Consider the following 13,997-nt stretch of genomic DNA (forward strand, 5'->3'; position numbering starts at 1 on the left):
AGACTTAGATTTATATTGCATTTTAAAGTTTTCAATTTCCCTTTGTATCTTGTACCCTGTAGCCTTATACATGAATGTCTTGTTGAGTATACTGTTGGTATTATTAATAAGGAAAAATGCAATAAAAATCAGGCATCTTTCAAATTTATCATTCTCTGTTTTTTAAAGTCTATTATGATTGAACAAACTAAAAATAAGTGACATTATGATCTTAAAGTGTTGAATAAAGATTAAATGAGGTTGGGACAATAAGTTTCGCTTATTGTGTTTTTAGACATTGGTATATAATTTTTTCTGAAGTCATAATTACATTTAAATAAATTCTAAGGGTACGTCTGGAAGTTAATTGATTGTTTTGACACCAGTATTCTTGAAAGGGAACTTTATGGTCTGGAAAATCTTTAAAGCAGGTCATCTTCTTACAGATGTTACATCTAGAACCTTGTCTAACTATTGCTGACTTTCCAATCTGTTCTGGGACTTTGCTCAGAAATAAAAAGTAATCTTTGATCTGTAAAGCTTTTAATGTTGTCTAGAATGTTTTTCTTAAAAGTGCATTTTTTAAAGTTATGGAAGCACTCTTATTTTGTTTTTGTTTTTCCCCCCCCAGAATGATTAGTGTGCTTTCTCCTGAAGTTGACCATTTTGTGCATTTCTCTGTTGCTGTGGTTCCACGTTGAGTGTTCTGTAGCTTATCGATATTGACCTCAATATTCATAGTGTTAGGAGTATCATGATAGCAGAGAGGCCTTGGGAAAGGAATGTTATTTGGGCTTCGCATGGGTGATAAAATGAACGAGAAAAAGAAACTTCACTGTGTATAGCTGTTGCTTCTGATGAATCTCCCAGAAAACGAGTGGATTGGAGTCCATTACTCAGAGCTTCCCATGGCACAGAGGGACCTGTGCTTGGGGTCTGTTTCCTAGTAACTTTCTAAGAAGCTTATGGGTTAGATCGAAAGTACCTAGTAATACTCATTTTCTTACTTGAAAATGGAATAATTATTTTTAAAAAGCCTTTGCTATGCAATCGTATTGCCTAAGGGGATGGTACATTTGAATGGGTTATCTGTTTTGTACTGTGGTTTCTTTTTGTATGAATGGTGCTGGATACAGTTGTCCTAATCTCAAATGCTTAAATGAACTTAACGTGAAAGATAATTATTTTATATAGATTAAAGTAGCACCTGAGATACAACAGTCCAAGGTATAAGAAATAGTTAGCCAGCACTCGTTTTTTGTACATGCTCAAAGAGGGATAAGTACATCCGTTGGGGTATGAATGAAGAAGAAATGAAACCAGAAATGTTTTAGGGGTATTGCTACCCCTCGGATTAGTCCAGGAAGGCTAGCAACAGCCACTAACTCCTGAAATGGACCTACCATGTGCAGGCACTATCCTAGCATTCTGTAAGTTCATGATCCTCAAAACCACTCTGTGAAGTAGATGCTAAATTATTGCAGGTGTGCAGTCAGTTACCTTTGGGGCAAAACGTGTTTCAGAATTCATGAATTTTTTGGGTTTTTAGAAAGGGAGTGCAGTGTGGATACTTTGTATTATATATTCTCCCTCCCCGAACAGTTTTTGGCCAAGAATCCCATAATTGAACGGATGACTATTTCTGTAGTGAAATACAGAAAAGTCACGCATAAGTGGACTGATGACTATAAATAGCCCCATGTCCTTCAGGTCAGATTTTGCTACCAGTGAGCTTTTCTGCCAAAGGAATCTGCTGCTAACTGAAAAACAACAACAAAAACTGGCTTATGGGAATTTCTGAATTTCAGATTTGAGGAAAAGGGACTATGGACCAGTGTTTCTATTTTTACAGCTAAGAAAGTAATGGCCTAGAAAAATAATTTTCCCAAGGAGACTTGACCTTTACTCATACATTTACCACTTAGTAGTAGGATATGATGTTTCTGGAATAAGAGCAGATACACACAAATAATGTCATTTCATTTCTCTATCTTTTGTTATCATGGCCCCATTGTTTCTGATTTTTTTTATGTGTCAGTGAGTTCTAGAGACAATATAAGTCAATATTGGCTTTTCCACCTCATTCTTTTCCCTCTAAAATGCAGGTTAGAATGTGCATTTTAATCTGGTTTTAGTGCAATACTGGGAAATTTCAGTCCTGCAGCTGAAGTTAGGAGATTTCTCTTCATTGTTTTCTACACGAAATTGTTCCTAACATTTTCAAAGTTTCTTTATAATTTATAGCCTTACTCTATGGTAAGAGCATTTTGTTTATTATATATTTTCCCCTGGTAGGTTTTTATTAGCAATCTCTCTTAATTTTGTCTTTTTTTCATGAAATGCGAAAATAGTTTATTTGGCTGCAAACTAGTACATATTTACTGGTTTGTTTATAGAAACAGCTTGCTCTTTAAGACTTTGCTCTGTTTTTCAGGGTTCAGAACATACCTGCTAGTGTTTTTCTTGGGAATTAACTGCAATATATTTAACTATAATTAGTGTTTACTTTTAAAATTTTCATTTGAATGGGAGAAGTTGAGAAAACTCAGAATAGGCTCATGATGTCAGGGAGAAGATTTGCAAGCCTTCCAGCCCAGCTGCCTGGGTCTTAATGGGGCTGTTAAACCACGTCTTTCAAAGCCTGGGGTGGTGCTCAGATTACCTAATGCTGGTGTCTGAACTACCTCTGGAGAACCCTGTTCTTCAGCCTCATTTAAGCCCTCACTATCTGTGGATGCAAAGGCAGGAGGGAGCTATTGGGATGACAGATGTTTAGAAAGAAGCCTTCAGTCTGGGGTAGAGGTGCAGTGAGAGGATCAGAGTCTAGAACGTGAGACTTTTCAAGGTCAGAATTAACAGCTGTCTTCCCTTACATGAATATGAAGTGTGAGGTTCAGGATTGTGGCAAGTAGGGTATAGTTACTATAGGTAGCGATGGGCTCCTCATTGCATGCATCTGTGCTCTGGATGGAGCACTGAGAAACTGCCTCCCAGCAAGACCCACCATGTTTGCCTCGGGCCACATTGCCAGTTGGAAGAACAGGCTGTGATTGAAACTTGTTAGGATGTGGCAGTAACTTCCAATACCAAAGACACCACTCTGTACATTCTTAATAACCAGAACACTGAGAAACTGCCTCCCAGCAAGACCCACCATGTTTGCCTCGGGCCACATTGCTAGTTGGAAGAACAGGCCGTGATTGAAACTTGTTAGGATGTGGCAGTAAATTCCAATACCAAAGGCACAACTCTGTACATTCTGATAACCAGGACAGATTTACCCCTCCCAACACAGTGTGCCAAACATATTGAAAACTGCGAGCACTCTATATACAAATGGACCGTCCCAAGCCCACTGAAATCTCTGGACACAGATTATTACAGACACACAGTATGCAGTACTTCAGGCATACTTAACTCTCACACTCTGGCGAGCTCAATGGCAGAGTGTGAGAGTTAATTGCAATGGCAATTTGGTGCAGTGATAGCTGCAAACACACCAAACTCTTTGGGCATCTTGATGGTCTTGTCGAGATAACCCAAGCATATACTAGAAATCACATACCCACTTCAACTTAGATGGGGAGAAAGGATCCAGACTGGGATTTTCTTGAGGCCATAGCAGACCAATTTACACCTTCTTTATTTATTTATTTTTAAGGGATATAGTAGACATTTATTAGTTTCTAGAAATGAAAGAATTGACCCACTTCAGAAAAGTTCAAGTTTCCCCATATTGAAAGGGTGGGTGGATTATAACCCTGGAGATCAATTCTAGTCGATCTGTACAAGTTCCATGAATAGCTAGTGTGCCCTCTTGGACTACAGAGAGCTGCAGAATGGGGGAGGGATGAGGGAACAGATCCCTCACCCAGAATCAGCTCCTTTTGGGTGATGCTGAGGCTGTAGTATTCCTGGGGGAAGGTGCCAGGTCCTTGGCCCCTGGGCTGCTGATTATTTTAATCTCCCTGACTGGTTCCATGGGATTTTAGAGTTGACTTGTCCTCCTACTTCCTATCAGGATAGGAAGGTCATGTGGTGGGAGTTTTCTCCTTTTTTCTTTCTCTTCCTAAGTGCTTCAGTCTGGTGTTGGGAGACTATCTGGTCTCCACTCTGTACACTGGTATTGTCTTTACTCTGCCAGGTTGACAAGAAGGGTCCAGCGTCTGGACCTTCCATAGTCTCTTAACTGGTCTGCCCTCATCTCCCCTCCTGCCACCACCCTGACAATGACCTTGGCGTCACTGCTACTGTGCCCATTCAGCCCTGCTGGTGCAGGGTTAGAAAAGTGTAGTCTGTTCCTAAGCACGGAGTATTTGTGTGAAGCAGGTGGTTGGATTCCTTTCCCACCAGCATAAGCAGGAGAGGTGGCCCCAGACACCTCAGTGACAGTGGGAAGGCTTCTGATGCTGACCTGATCATGGTCGCCTTCTCCATGGCGCTCCATGGCCTATACCGAGAGGAGAAACAGGGAAGTAGAGAAGAGATTAAGTGAGACCAGATAGGGCTGTCCCTCGTCTTCAAGAGCGTATTGTTAGGAGAACCTTTGGAGTTACCAAGTGCAGTTTCCCATGGGGATGCAGGAATCCCCCTACTGCACGCCCACAAGGGTCACTGCAGCTTTGCCTGAGCAGTTCCAGTGCCAGGGATTCACCAGGCGATCCACCACTGAGCATTCCAGTGCCAGCGGTCCCAGGCGATTCACCTCTGAGCATCCTCAGGCTTTCACTGTCTGCACTCGTCTTAGCATTTCTACAATTCAGGTTCCTAAAGGGAGACTGCGGGTCCAAGACTCTGTCCATCTTACACTCTGAGCGCTAGTAACAGGTTGTGCACCTGTGTGCAAAGCATGCTGCAGCGCCACACATTTATGCCAAAGTTAGCTCCTGGCTCGAATCAAGGGCTTTCTCATAGTTCAAAAGGTCCCCCGGCAGATCAGACTACCCGAGCCCACAGCAGTATGTGAGTGTCCCTGAACTGACTGGACGGCCAGGAAACTGTATCTCATCCAGATACAGCTGTAATTTAAAGTAACAATAACAGGGGCAGCACAGTTGGTCTTCTACTTTTTCTGGACACCATTCACAGATTTGGCTTTTGCAAAATCACCTACTCACTATTTGTAACCTGAAAATCAATATTCATGTTACTTTCTCTATTATTGGGGATATGTGAATTTTAGTTGTAGATGTCTACAGACTGTTTTCTCAAAAATCCCCTCTTGGGCTTCATTTCCCCCCCTGGAAATACTGAGTGTGCTATTTGTTGCCTATAAGGGAATAAATAAGAGTTTATTAAAGTTAAACTGCATTAAGAGTTTATTAAAGTTAAGCTGGAATTCGTATATTATGTAAAGGTGAATTTTGCCTTTATTTTTCAATATTTCTCAAAAAATAAAAAAATAAAAAGTCTGAGTGAATATGTTTGCTGAATTTCTTGTTAGGATGTTTTAAAAATATTTAAATACTTAGGGTATTCACCTGTCATGAGAAATGTACCCAAACCCATAGAGACAGAAGGTAGATTAAGGTAATGGGGACGGACTGCTCCTGGGTTTGGTGTTTTTTGTTTTTTTTGGGGGGAGGGGTGATAAAAGTATATGAAATTGGATCGTGATGATGGCTGCACAGTCTTGTGGATGTACAAAAATCCACTGAATTATAAACTTCAAGTGGGTGAATTTTATAGTATGTGAATTTTGTGTCAATCGAAAGAAGACGAGTGTTCTCAGGCACCCATCGGATATAACATATTTGGCACATTAATCTAAACCTCAGGGTCTTTGTACATTTTTTTATTTATACAATAACTATTGAGTTAATTCATTTACCATGCCCTACGTACTCCAGGGAATACAGATGTGGAAGGTGGGGAGAACGTGCCAGGTGGACAGAGTGGTGTGGGCAAAGTCACGGAGTCCAGAAGGAGAAACTCAGTGGAGGAATGTTAAGTAGTTTGGGATGGCACCGTGCCCGGCGCAGAGTAGACTCTTCATAAATAATTACTCAAAGAATGATTGAGTGTATGGACAGATGAATGAACGTGCTGGATTGTAGGGCGTGTGCAGAATTAGGTAAGAGATACATGGACTTGGCCATGAAAATCTTTATGCCACGTGTTTAGGAACTTTTTAAAGTCCGAAGTGCTTTGGGAAATTATTAGAAGCCTGGGAAAGGGGATGGAATGACCAGATTTGTGTTTTATAAAACTGTGGTGATTTTATTGCCTATGAAGTCATCCTCCCCTAGCCCTTCATGAGGCAACTACAGAGTCATGCAGTTGAGTCCCTGATTCCATGGTTAAACTGTTAGCAAATCATTTAACCTCTGGGCCTATTTCCTCACCTATAAATGAAGTAGTTGTGTTGGGAATTCTTCTGTTCCTTCCACTCTAGAGCATCTGAGGTTTTAAGAAAATGGACCAGGGACCAGTGCTTCTGTGGGGCCTCAGAGCTGAGCCCCTTTGGTTGGGTTCTGTGTCCTGACTGTCAGTGTCACTCTAGCCTGCTGTAGCGTTTAGATGACTGAGAGGCTTTGTGGATGCTCAGGTGTTCCTGGGGTGCTTCCAGTTTTGGGGGTGATGGTAGCATCTGTGTGTTCTTCCTTTGTTGTCAGGGTCATTACCACCATTTGCATTTATTTGGATACTTTGACCTCTGGGGTAGTGAGATAAAAGCTCCTATTAGATTTCTATAAGTGGAACCAATGCTATATTTAGTGGGTAATTAAGGAACCCTTTTTCTTTGGAGGTGGTGAGGGGACAGGGACTTAACAATTGCTAGAGATATTAATATTACTTTTTTTTTTTAATTGGGGGCTTAAGAAGAAGAAATGCTTTAATTTAGAGAATTCAGAATTATTATTATTGCTTAGGAATTAGGAATTTTTCTGTACTTGAATTTAGTGGAGTCTTTCTCATTGTAATGTCACCCTTGGTGAATTTCTGGTTAACATGGAAAGAATTATATGGAAAGAATTGTCAGGCAGGTGAAAGGGTAACTGAGCAGTGGGTGGGGGTGAGTTGAAGGAGGAGAAACCCTGCAGATAGTGGCTGATGATGTGTTCTTGTGTGTGGATGAATTCCCTGTGGTGGTCCGCAAGTTTGCGTGGGAGACATTTGTTCTCATTTCCTGTCTCATCACACCCTGCCACCTGCTGTGTCGCTATACAAAGTAACAGCACTTCTCAAGATTGCTGTTTAGGAAACCATATTTTATATGTCAGGAAGCCCATGTTTATTTTGTTGTTGTTGTTGCACAAAAGGCAGATCCAGGAAATGTCTCTCAAGGCTCTAAATTTGAAAGTTGGTGTGTGTGTGTGTGTGTGTGTGTGTGTGTGTGTGTGTACGTATAGGTGGTCAGGTTAGGGAATTAGCGATTGGTGGAGGAAGAGACATCATGAGTAATTTGGACCTGTGCATGTTTTGTCTGCACGTGGGTGTAGGAACATGCTCTACATTGTGTCCTGTAGCTCTTATCCTGTGGGGTTTCTCACTTGAAAGTTGAAACTGCATCCAGTCACAGCTATAATTTAAAACAATAGGGATAGCCTATTTAAAACAATAGGGATAGCCTATTTAAAACAATAGGGATAGGCCTTCTACTTTTTTTCTTTTCTGGACACTATTCACAGATTTGGTATTTGCAAAATAGCCTACTCACTTGTAACCCACAAATCAATATTCAGATCATTTTCTCAGTTATTTGGGGACATGTGCAGAGCAGTGAAAAATGTGAGTCCTCTGATATGCACATCCATAGCTGAATTTCAGGGGACGCGCTCTGCCTTCATTTTTCAGCTCCTATGCTACAAATGTGTCCTTCCCATGGTCTATTTACTGCCAGGTTTTGCACATTTTTGTGCTTTTGTTGATTGTGCTACCTAAAATGGCCTTCAGGGGTCTAGTGTCCCTAAGCACAAGAAGGCTTTGATGTGGGAGGAAATGCGTGTGTTAGGTTAGCTTTGTTCAGGCACGAATTTGTAGCAATGTTGGCCATGACCCCAATGGTAATGAATCAATAATATGTATTAAATGAGGTGTCCTAAAACAGCAGCACTCATAGGACAAGGTTGATCTGTTGACTGGATGTGACCAGAGGCTTGCAAGAATCTAAGCCTGTATTTCCTCTGGGAGTATTGCTTCAATATTTGTTAAGTTGGTGTTTATAGCAACTTTAGAGAACACTAGAGGCCCGGTGCACAAAATTTGTGCACTGGGGTGGGGGGAGTTGTTTCTCAGCCTGGTCTGCGCCCTCTTGCAGTCCGGGAGCCCTCAGAGGATGTCCAACTGCCACGGAGTCAGGAGAAACTCCTGCCACCACTGCTGCGCTCACCAGCCACGAGCCTGGTTTCTGGCTGAGCGTTGCTACCCCTGTGGGAGCACACTGACCACCAGGGGGCAGCTCCGGCATTGAGTGCCTGCCCCCTGGTGGTCAGTGATGTCATAGCGACTGGTTGTTTCGCCGTTGGGTTTATTTACATATTAGCCTTTTATTTTATAGGAGGATAACTACCAAGAATAATGAAAAATTGAATGTATTTAGGATAGAAGCTTATTGTTCCTTGTGGTTCAGATGTCTGGGTGAACATGGGGTACTTTTATGCTTTTTAAAAGGTAAAAATAATCTCTTGAGAATTAAGGGAACTGTTTAATTTGGAACTAAGAACAAATACTAGCACACAGGTGAAGCGTGACTTTCTGAAATTGGTTATTTGGGGGCACCATCTGTGATAATGTGACTATGGTGAGCTTTGAGTGTAAATATAGTCTTGCTTCTCTGAAGCCTTGTGACAATTAATTCAGGTGGTCCTTGCAAGGTCCCCAGGCAGCTCTGTGGACATGACTGTACCATAATATTGAGCCTGAGTCACATGTTTAGTTCATGAAGAAGAGGTGGAGTACTTACCTAAAAGAGAGCTGAACATACAACATCTTTTCCATCTTCCCCATTATAAAGGATTTGGACACTTTATGTATTAGAAAAAGTTATTTCACATTCTGATGCGTTAATTTTATATTTTAATTCACAGTCATTGGAGTCTATAAGAACAAAAATCTTGGAAGTTCTCAATTCAGTGCTGCAAGAGTGAAAGAAGAAACTTCACTTAAATATCAGACAGCTGAATAGAAGTAATGGAAACCTCTTTCATTGCCTACCTTTGGATATACAGATTGGACTTTTATCTCATTTAGGTTTTTAAAAGACTTTTTTTCCTCCAAAATTCTAACATAGTCTCAATTCCAGTTAAGCCTAAAAGAATTTTACTGAAATAAGGTGTGTCTGCTGTTTATATTTTTCTTATCTCATGGAAAATATTTTCTAAAACAGGTTATTAAAACGATAGGTACATTTGGGCAAGCGTGAACGGAATTTAAAATTAGGAAGTGAACTCTCAGGTTATCTCCAAGTCCTGCCCAGTGTTTGAGTCCCTTCTCAAGCTTGGGCTCTAAGCGGCTGGCTGGCCGACCCTGTGGTCTCTAAACTTTCCTGATTCAGAGCATTAGAATAAAAATATTTCATGGCATACACCCACAATATATGTATACCAATTTATTTATGAGTTATATACACATATATGATTGTAACTTATAGTAGTAAATGTAAAATGTAAAAGGTTAAGACAAAACTGAATATAAATAGAGTTTCTAGTATTTCCCTCACACACATCCCAGTGGTCCATCTTGCTTGCTCACCGTGGATAGCAGTGATCTGTGTCCTTCCCTGGAGACGGAATTTACAGCTTGTAGACTCAGCCACTTCAGGTATGGCAGTGATTTCTGTAGTTCCATGATTGGAATGAATAGCTACAGGCATTTGGTAGAGAGAACTCCTCTACCCGTGGAGAGTTTTTACAACTACATTTCCTTTAAAATAAATCCTCAAACTCTGAAATGTTTGGCTTGTAGCTCTCAGCTGCCTCCTGTGTGGAGACAGAAGGAAAGATACAGTACAGTAACGGTTTCTTAATCTCTTGGCGCACTGGGGCATGTGAAATCAGTGGATTGAACATCGCGTTGTCTGGCCAATTTCTATAAATGTTTCTGCAGCTGTCATAAGCAATGTATTACAAAACCTCATTCTGTCATTTTTACCAGATCTTATAGCTATCATAAAGAGAGAACTTTCCTTGGCCAGTTCTTCCCAACATGAGTCTATAAATAGGCCTGCACCGTGGTAAGAAGGCCGGAAGTGAGGACTCTGTTCACCCTGTGAAAGGCCGTGTGCTCTCCGAGTGTTTTTGTGATGGTTAGACACATTTCACGGTAATGCCTTCAGCTCCCTGTTACTCGCCTTTATCCCTGAGTGATGAAAAAGGACATCTTGTCCAACAGAGCTTTGCCATTTTTATTCTTTAGTGATAAGGAACAAAAGGATGCTGCCATGGGATTTTTGATGAAAAAAATGAGAATCATGAGAGAGAGAAAAAAACACACCTTGGTAGTTATATTTTATTCCACTAACATGTCTAATGACTTTGTTGATTTTTTCATCATGTTCTGCCATCTTTGTCCATCATACTAGGGGAACAGTAGAGCCAAGTTGGGAGTTGGGGCAGGAAGGCACCTTCATGTGTTGTACCATGATTTCCATGAGATTCCATGATCCCCAAAGACCAGCAGGGAGCCAAGTCCGATGCAGTTAACAAGAGAGCCTCTTCCATGTTAACATGGGCTCTGACCCACACATGCCGACCGCATGGCGGAAGAGAGTGAACTCCGCCAAGCCCGGGGGTTTTACTCCGGTGGTGATGTCACTGCTTTGGCTGACCCTGATTGGTTGGGTGAGGGCTAGGGTCCAGTTACACAAAATGGAGGATAACTGTGCCCTGCCCCACAGTGGAGTCCGGAGTTTATCCTCACCCTGCCCTGCCTTCTCACATGCACATCCTACTTCGGCGCCATTGCAGACCTCTAGGATGCGACCGTGCACATGGACCCCATCCTTCCTCTGCCCCCCTTCAGAGCAGGGTCCATCTTCACTCGTTTTTCTTAATTTCCTGCCATCTCAGTTGTCACTTGATCATGAGAATGCACGCTAATGAGTGTTTTAAGTTGGATCACTGGTTATCAAAGCTTTGATATAAATTCTGATGGGAAACCCTTGGACATTCACATTTGTGTATGTGCCAAAAATTAAACTTTTCTCGTAGAGATCCCAATATGTTCCTCCCCCATGTCCATCCTAAATATTTAAACACAGGAAAATACTTTAACTTCACCCCCAACCAGTTAAAGAAGAGCCTGCTGGTTTTAGTTGTTACCAGTGACTGACTCTTCTAACTGTAGTCCCTTGAATTAGCCCCTGAAAGGCCAAGTCAGAGCTTTTCCTGGATTCACTTTGTTAACTGGTGTAAGAGGCACTTTGGGAAACAGCATGGGTTGCTTTTTTTCCTCTTTAATTTAGAGAGAACAAAAGAAAGGACCTAACAATGCAAATAGTCTCAAACCTAAATTGCCCCTCTTTCTTTCTTCCTTGAAAAGCAGGCACACTTGCTGAAAGTTTGGGGGAAGCGGGGAATTCCTTTGAAGTACCTGGCGGCATAATTCTATAGCATTTTTCTTTTTACATAGTGATCCCAGAGATAATCCTGTTGGGTCGCTTTGAACCCGGAAACTCCTGGGGTGGACTGTATGCAGGAATGCCTTTTCCTGGGGTCGCTCCCTTTCCTGTCACCTCCCGCCCAGTCCCTGTGCTTGTGCGGACTAGCTCTGACCAGTTCTCTCTCATCCCTTCACCGGTTACTTGAGGCCATAACATTCTCTCTCAGGTTTATTCAACCCTGGTGTCCTTCTTCCTTTCACCTTTGAGAGTTGTGCTTCGCTTTTTGCTTGTTTGCTTGTGTTTGTGTGTCTTCAGGTACATTTTCCTTGATATTTTAAATACAGATTTTTTTTTTTTTTAGATTTAGATTAAAATTATGAAAGATATTGGTTCAGAAAGATTGTTCTTAACAGGAACGTCACATTTCCACCACCCTCACCCCCCACCCCCACTAGTGATGGGCCCTATGAATTTCTGCGTCTGGAGACAAGTATTAAATGGGAAAGTGTGTATCACACTGGAATGTTAATTGTGTTTTTAAGTGCTCTTTAGTCTAAAAGCTCCAGTAATGAGATAAGATCCTCAAATTCCCAAATCTGGAGTTATGGTGAGGAAACTAAACCTTTAATAGATGGAGTCATTTTAGCTCATTCCTGTGATACAGTTAGAGGCTACATTGGGAGATTAAGGAGATCATGACAAGCAATTAACGTGAGAAACTGTAAAAAACAGCTTTCATGACGTAGAAGGGATATTGAAAAAGGAGACGTGAAGAGTAAATGTTTTAATCTTTGTCCCATTCTCTGGGAGATAGAATGCTATAACTTTTTACACAACTGGTCTGATTGCTTTTTCTAGTAGAGAGAACCACCCCTAGACCAGAGAAGGGCAGCTTGCCATAACTTGATAGAAGAACTGTTGCCTAAGAATGTTCAACTCCCGTTTGCCCCAGTTCTCTGCTTACCAAGCAACCTTCTGATCCCTAATTTGGTCCTCTGTAAGGACCTGCCCTGTGCAGATATCTGTCCTATTGTTTTGACCAAAGTAGCTTTCATCCAAAACGAACATGTGGTTGTTTATGGTATATGGTTACTTTGGTTACCAAAAGTCACTTCCTTAATCAGCCGATAAACATTGCATTTCTAGTTTGAAAAGCTGCAGGTCAGATGATTTTGCCAGAAAAAAACTAACCAGTGTTCAATATTTGTAATAGATGCCATGGAGTTCTACTGAATAGCAACATAAATATTTGTATCGCCGTAGTCATCTTAGAATGAAGGGACAGCTTAGTGAGTAATGACAGTGCCATGAAAATGTACAAACAGACTTTTTGCCGTGTTGGCTAGTTTTTCTACAGTGGATACTGAAGGCATCAAGATAGTTTCTGCATTTTCTGGGCTGTATCCTTCATCTTTAATTAGAAATTTATGTTGTTATTGTGTCACTTACGTTTCTAGATTGGCAAGTTTTTAGTTTTATTGTGTGTTGTGTGTTTTTTTAACACAATTTTTGTCTTTGCTTAACTGAACAAAGACAAAAATTGACCTTAGGACAACCTTTTTGGCAGCACTAATGTTCTACGGTTTTAATAGTTTTGGAAGAAAACTGCCTTGGAAAGGCTATTGCAAAGTTTATTTGGCCTCTAAAACATATCTTTCAAATGACATTTAGTAATGCTCCCTTTTACATTAATAGACTATTTTTAGAGCAGTTTTAGGTTCGTAGCAAAATTGAGCTGAAAGTAAAATATGGAGATTTCCCACATTCTCCCTCCCCCATCCACACACACAGCCTTTCCCACTGCCCACTTCCTGTGCCAGAGTGGTACCTTTGTTATAATCTGTGAAACAACATTGACACATCCATAGTCCCCCGAAGTTTCCACGTAGCTTACATTAGGGTTCACACTTGGTGTTGTATGTTCTGTGGGTTTGCACAATGTTTAATGACATGTAACCACCATTACACTATCACACAGAATAGTTTTACAGCTCTAAAAATTCTCTGAGCTTTACTGATTCATCCTTCTCTCCTTCCAAATCCTTGGCAAGCACTGATCTTTTTTTTTTTTTTTTTTTTTTTTTTTTTACCATTACCATGGTTTTTACTTTTCCAGAATATCCTATAGCTGGAATCATACAATCTGTAGCCTTTTCATTTTGGCTTGTAACACGCATTTAAGGTTCCTTCATGCCCTTTCATGGCTTGTTAGCTCATTTCTCTTTATTGCTGAATGATATACCATTGTCTGGATAGTCCACAGTTTATTTATGAACTCACCTGTTGAAGGACATCCTAGTTGCTTCCAAGTTTTGGCAATTATGAGTAAAGCTGTAATAAGCATTCATGAGCAGGTTTTTGTGTGGTCATAAGGTTTCACCTCATTTCGTTTTCAATACCAAGGAGCGTGACTGCTGGGTCATATGGGGAGCGTGAGTGAAATTTTGTAAGAAGTTGTCAAACTGTCTTCCAAGGT

General features: G+C 41.0%; 1 protein-coding gene and 1 long non-coding RNA gene across 3 annotated transcripts in view; one reads left to right on the forward strand and one right to left on the reverse strand.

Moving 5' to 3' along the window:
• LAMC1 (laminin subunit gamma 1) overlaps positions 1-13,997 on the forward strand; it is a 104,849-nt gene that overhangs the window by 31,861 nt on the left and 58,991 nt on the right. The gene's annotated exons all lie outside the window — the stretch shown is intronic.
• LOC311613122 lies at positions 1,170-7,979 on the reverse strand. Of its 2 annotated transcripts, none has more exons than XR_014793398.1 (3): positions 4,685-7,979; positions 3,217-4,647; positions 1,170-3,077 (listed from the first exon to the last, which is right to left on the reverse strand). It is a non-coding gene; the product is annotated as an uncharacterized lncRNA (long non-coding RNA). The 2 variants fall into 2 exon arrangements; XR_014793399.1 differs by having other exon boundaries at positions 2,233-2,954; positions 3,106-4,647.

The sequence above is a fragment of the Pipistrellus hanaki genome (assembly GCF_964339955.1).
Source record: "Pipistrellus hanaki genome assembly, chromosome: 18".
Taxonomy (NCBI): domain Eukaryota; kingdom Metazoa; phylum Chordata; class Mammalia; order Chiroptera; family Vespertilionidae; genus Pipistrellus; species Pipistrellus hanaki.